This window comes from Poecilia mexicana, unplaced genomic scaffold (assembly GCF_051168715.1).
Source record: "Poecilia mexicana isolate PSO_F unplaced genomic scaffold, ASM5116871v1 scaffold_23, whole genome shotgun sequence".
NCBI lineage: Eukaryota > Metazoa > Chordata > Actinopteri > Cyprinodontiformes > Poeciliidae > Poecilia > Poecilia mexicana.
In genome coordinates, this window is record NW_028263392.1 from 19936771 (window position 1) to 19942278 (window position 5508).

Below are 5508 nucleotides of genomic sequence, written 5' to 3' on the forward strand. Positions count from 1 at the left end.
CACGCGTAACCACCTAGTCACTCGCTAAAAATGGTCCTCACGTTTCACCTAATACAAGTATGTGTGTGTGTGTGTGTGTGTGTGTGTGTGTGTGTGTGTGGGGCGGTTGGCCGTTGCTAGTTGGGAAAGTGTTGCAGCATCTTCCTCTGGGTGGAGGAGAAGGTCGGAGTGGATGGAGAGTTGGCCAACGGGGGCGGAGCTTCAGATGACCTCAGAGGTCAAAGGCGAAACTGACATGCACAGGATAAGCCCCGCCTCCTCCTCAGAGGTCACCTGAGGCCAGGGAATTCAGGATCCCCATAATTTGATTTTTAGTAAAAAAAATTATAATAATCCGATAATCCCATTAATAATCTGATAATCCCGTTAATAATAATGATAATCCCATTAATAATCTGATTATCCCGTTAATAATCTCATAACCCCTTTAATAGTAATCTGATAATCCCGTTAATAATAATCTGATAATCCCATTAATAATCTGATAATCCCGTTAATAATAATCTGATAATCCTATTAATAATCTGATAATCCCGTTAATAATCTCATAATTCCATTGATAATAATCTCATAATCCCGTTAATAATAATCTGATAATCCCGTTAATAATAATCTGATAATCCCGTTAATAATCTCATAATTCCATTGATAATAATCTCATAATCCCGTTAATAATAATCTGATAATCCCGTTAATAATAATCTGATAATCCCGTTAATAATCTCATAATTCCATTGATAATAATCTGATAATCCCGTTAATAATAATCTGATAATCCTATTAATAATCTGATAATCCCGTTAATAATCTCATAATTCCATTGATAATAATCTGATAATTCCATTAATAATAATCTGATAATCCTATTAATAATCTGATAATCCCGTTAATAATCTCATAATTCCATTGATAATAATCTGATAATTCCTTTAATAATAATCTGATAATCCCGTTAATAATATGATAATTCCGTTAATAATAATCTGATAATCCCGTTAATAATAATCTGATAATCCCGTTAATAATAATCTGATAATTCCGTTAATAATAATCTGATAATCCCCACTCCATCCCAGCCTTCAGCTGCTACAAGTGAAATATTGAGAAGTAATTTAGAAGCACAGATTAAGATTAAATCTCTGTTCTTTATAAAGCTGCAGCGTGTAAAACTAAATATTTAATTTAAACTTTAATAAATTAATAAAATGATGAAAATGGAAAATAAAGGATGAATAATCCAAGATTATCGCTGTTAGCTTCACAAACGGTTGCCATAGCGATGCTCTCTCAAACAGCTAGAACCAAACCAGAACCGGCAGGTCGGGTCCAGAGGTTCTGCAGAGCTCTGGGTCAGGTCCATGATGAAGCGGACACAGAGAAATCTACTTCCTGTTTCTGCAGGAAGTGCTGACTCAGCTCAGCTGCTGCCATCATCATTATCATCCAAGGACTTGAACCCAGAAACACAAACCGGGTCTGGTACCGGCCTTCAGAACCACAGTGGTCCAAATCTGACAGCAACAGTCACGGGAGTCCAGCAGGATCCAGGAACCATCCAATTCTGGACCTGGTTCACCTAGACAGGTCCAATCAGAACCGGGTCCAATCAGAACTCAGTTCTGTTTGAGCCCAAACAGAACCCTGAAACCGGGACCAGTCCGGTCCTGTTGTCTGAAGCGGGTCAGACCAGCAGGTTCTGTTGGGTTCTGATGGACCCACCCGACCCGGCCGGAGGAACAGATTAATAATCTTCGGGGCGGAGCATGGAGGCCTCGGACCTGGTGGCCGAGGTCGCAGGTTCGATTCCCGGCTTCCTCTCATTTTCTGTCCTGCTTTCAAATAAAACCTTAAAAAACATAATAATAACCTGAGGGGAATTATGAAACGTTTGATGTTTCTAAAGGTCAAAGGTCATGATGCACAGGAAGCCTCTGCTCTCTAGAAGCAAGATGGCCGCCGGACTGAGGTCAGCAGAGATGATGACCTCTCTGTGAAGCTTGGCGGTGGAAGCATGGTGATGTGGGCCTGGAGGAGCTTCTGATGGAAGGCCCCCGTCTGGGTTCGTCATCCGACCCGACCTGACTTAACAGCCAGAACCGGTGCCGAGCCGTTTCCATGGAGATGTGATGGACTCTCCTCTGAGGAAGAGCTGGAGACCTGAATGAACCTCAGGTTCTGGTTCTGGTTCCGATGTGACTGTGTGGGTGGATTACCTGCAGGTCGGGCCAGAACTGACCAGAACTTCCCCTGTGATACCGCAGCGGGTCGGGTTTCCTTTCCATTTGACCAGCAGAACCACCAGAACCAGGAGCTGGGACCAGCTGGAAGTACAGAAAGGTCAGGGGTCAAGGGTCGGGTCACCCTCCACAGCTGGAACCTTCTAAATGCTTTCAACATCGGACCTGATCCCGTCCTTTCTCAGGAAAGTTCTGTGGTTCTGTCCGTCTGTGGAAAGTTGTCCTGGCTCGGCCCACTTTCTGGCCGCAGGAATCCAACCGGACTCGGGTTTATTCCAGACTCTGCAGAAGGAACCTTTGACCCGCAGGTTCCCGGTGGAGACCCGGTCTTCCCCAGCGCCGGCCCGGGCCGGACCGGGCCGGCGCAGCCTGACGCCCCTCAGACCGCAGCTGACAGGACGCCATGCTTTCCAGGCTAACATTCGTTAGCGCCACGGCTGGAGCGGTTGTTTCTGCCCACCAACCCGCTGCTAGAGAAACCCGTTCCTTCCCCGTTCATCGGAGTTCCCTGATTCTGAAGGATGAGCCGAGTGAGACGTTTGTCTGGGCAGAGATAAATTAGCTTATCATAATTGTTTTATTATCGTGTTTTTCTTTGTGTTTCTCATTGTTGATGCTTGAAACGGACCCAGACTGAGGCTGACAGGTTCAGACCAGTCCAGTTTAACCAGTGATCGTCTCCTGATTGGTCAGTTTAAAGGTTATTTCTGCCTTCCTTTTTTCCACTAGGCTAATAAAACGGTCCTGAAAACAAGCTAAATGTCTCGTTTTCTTAAAAGCTAAATGCTAGCTAAGCTAAACGCTACATTCTATTAAAGCTGCAGTTCAGCTGATGATCAACAACAATTAATATTATTTACAGTATTTTGGATTTAAAAGTGATTGTTTAAAACGGCAAACGTGGTTCTGTCTAAGCCGCCATCTTGCTATTTAAAAATACTTTTTAATTAGTCTAAACTACTGTTAATAATTTACAGGTAATTTGTCCTGATTCCCAAAACTCTTCCAAACATGTTTTGGTCTTTAAGCAGGCATGTGGTATTTATGTCACTTTCATTCTTGCATATTTTCATTGCTGTGAGAATCCACAGAATATTCTGGTGCAAATGAATCTGAATGACTTGAAAACTAATTTGTCCTTATTTCCAAATTCCTGATGAAATAAATCTGGTTTCCAAGCTGAACTCTGACATCACTGCATGCTTTAGTTTGACCCGTTTATCTTCCTGTCAGTAGTTTGAGCAGCTCGGTGACTTTGTTGATGGAAGTATTTTAACGGTGAGGTTGGATGACTTTTGTTCATTAGATGCTGGTTTTGCTGTTTGGACCTTCATCTGAATGAAAAGCTGAACTTGATGCTCTGGGATCAGCTGGAATGAACGGAGCTCAATCTGTAATTTCAGCTGGTTCTGTTTGTGCCTTAATGAGCCTTGAACTGATCTCTGTTATATTCTGAACTAAACAGAAAAGGACACGTTTCTTTAAGGTCAGAGGTTACAAATCAGGATTTTCTGATGACTTCCTGTCATGTTCACATTGCTCTGTGTGATTTCCAGGTTGTTTTGAAGCAGAACTTCCTGGTTATCCTCTGAAGGAGTTTCTGCCTCCGGATCTGACTCTGATTCACGCTCAGCGCCTCACCAGCATCACAGCCGCTAAGTCGCTAAGAGCCGACTCAGCACTAATCTCCCCAAACAGACTCGCCCACACATCAACACACACCTTCCAGACACAGATAACTCTCTGCGGTGTTTCCTAAAGCTCAGGAACAATCCGGGTCTTATGCAGCCGCGGCGCCGGCCCATGCGGCCGGCTGCGGGCGCTAACCTCCAGAAAGCCGCGGCTTTGTCCATCTGAATCCCGGCTCTCTCTCCGAGGGCCAGACGAGGCTCTTGTGGCGTGTGAAGCAACTGTGGGTTTGTTTGGGCCTCTTGTCATTTTCCACTGCAGCAGCAAACATTATTTTATCACAACGAACATTTGGAGTCCTGAAAAAACGCCAAACAATGAAACTGCTGCCTTGTCGAGCCGTCACACACCATTTCAGCCTCGGCGGAGCAGAAAGTCTGCGTTCTCACAGGAATCACTCAGGGCCCGCTCTGGCTGCACACGCCTTCATTTTGGGTTTTATGTTAGAAAAACTCCAGCAGGAAGAGCACACACACAGAAACACACACAGAAACACACACACTGTCAGCGTGGGGAGCCAAGAAGACGCCACAGAACAAACCAGGCTGGACGGATCAGAAATGGAGGAAGATGGATGGTTGGATGGTGGTTGGATGCGGTGGGATGCTCACAGCTAGCTACATATTTATTTAGCTCAGAAATAAATATGTAGCCTGAAGCTAACTGTTAGCAAACCAAATACCTGGTGTGAAAACTAGTTAAGATATTCTGAGCCAGCTAAATGTTCAGCTAGCTCAAAGTTAGCTTGTTGCTAACTAAATTCAGTTTCCTAAGCTTCAGACCTAAATATTTTGCTGTCTCAGAGCTAACATGTCTAGTTGAAAATGTGACATTTTTAAATGAACTAATAACAACATGGCTGCAGAAATGAAGCAGTTTCTCTGTTCTGACAGGATAAAAATCCTAAATGACGATAAATAACCTCAGATGCAGGAGCCTTCGCCTCATGGCGCTGCTGCATCCCGTCTGCAGCACCTGTTCCCCAGAGCTGCACCTGGAGCCTCCAGTGGCCCAGGTTCTGCTGGTTCTGGTGTTTAAAGAACCCGACTCAGATCAGGAAAACCTTCTGCTGCATCTCCTCCAGGTTCCTGTTGCTTCTGATGACACCTCTCAGTATCTGTGTGTGTGTGTGTGTGTGTGTGTGTGTGTGTGTGTGTGTGTGTGTGTGTGTGTGTGTGTGTGTGTGTGTGTGTGTGTGTGGAGGAAGTCCAGCAGTGAGGGAGATGCTATCAGCACCTGCAGACACACAGCAGGAAACCACAAGTCCAACCAGGATCCTGAGACGAGGCGAGGAGGAAGAGTGGCTCAGTAACTGAAGGTTGGACCTCTCTCTCTCTCTGTCTCTCTCTCTCTCTGTCTCTCTCTCTGTCTCTCTCTCTCTCTCTCTCTCTGTCTCTCTCTCTGTCTCTCTCTCCCTCTCTCTGTCTCTCCCTCTCTCTGTCTCCCTCTCTCTCTCTCTCTCTGTCTCTCTCTCTCTCTCTCTCTCTCTGTCTCTCCCTCTCTCTCTCTCTCTCTGTCTCTCTCTCTGTCTCTCTCTCTCTCTCTCTCTCTGTCTCTCTCTCTGTCTCTCTCTCTCTCTCTC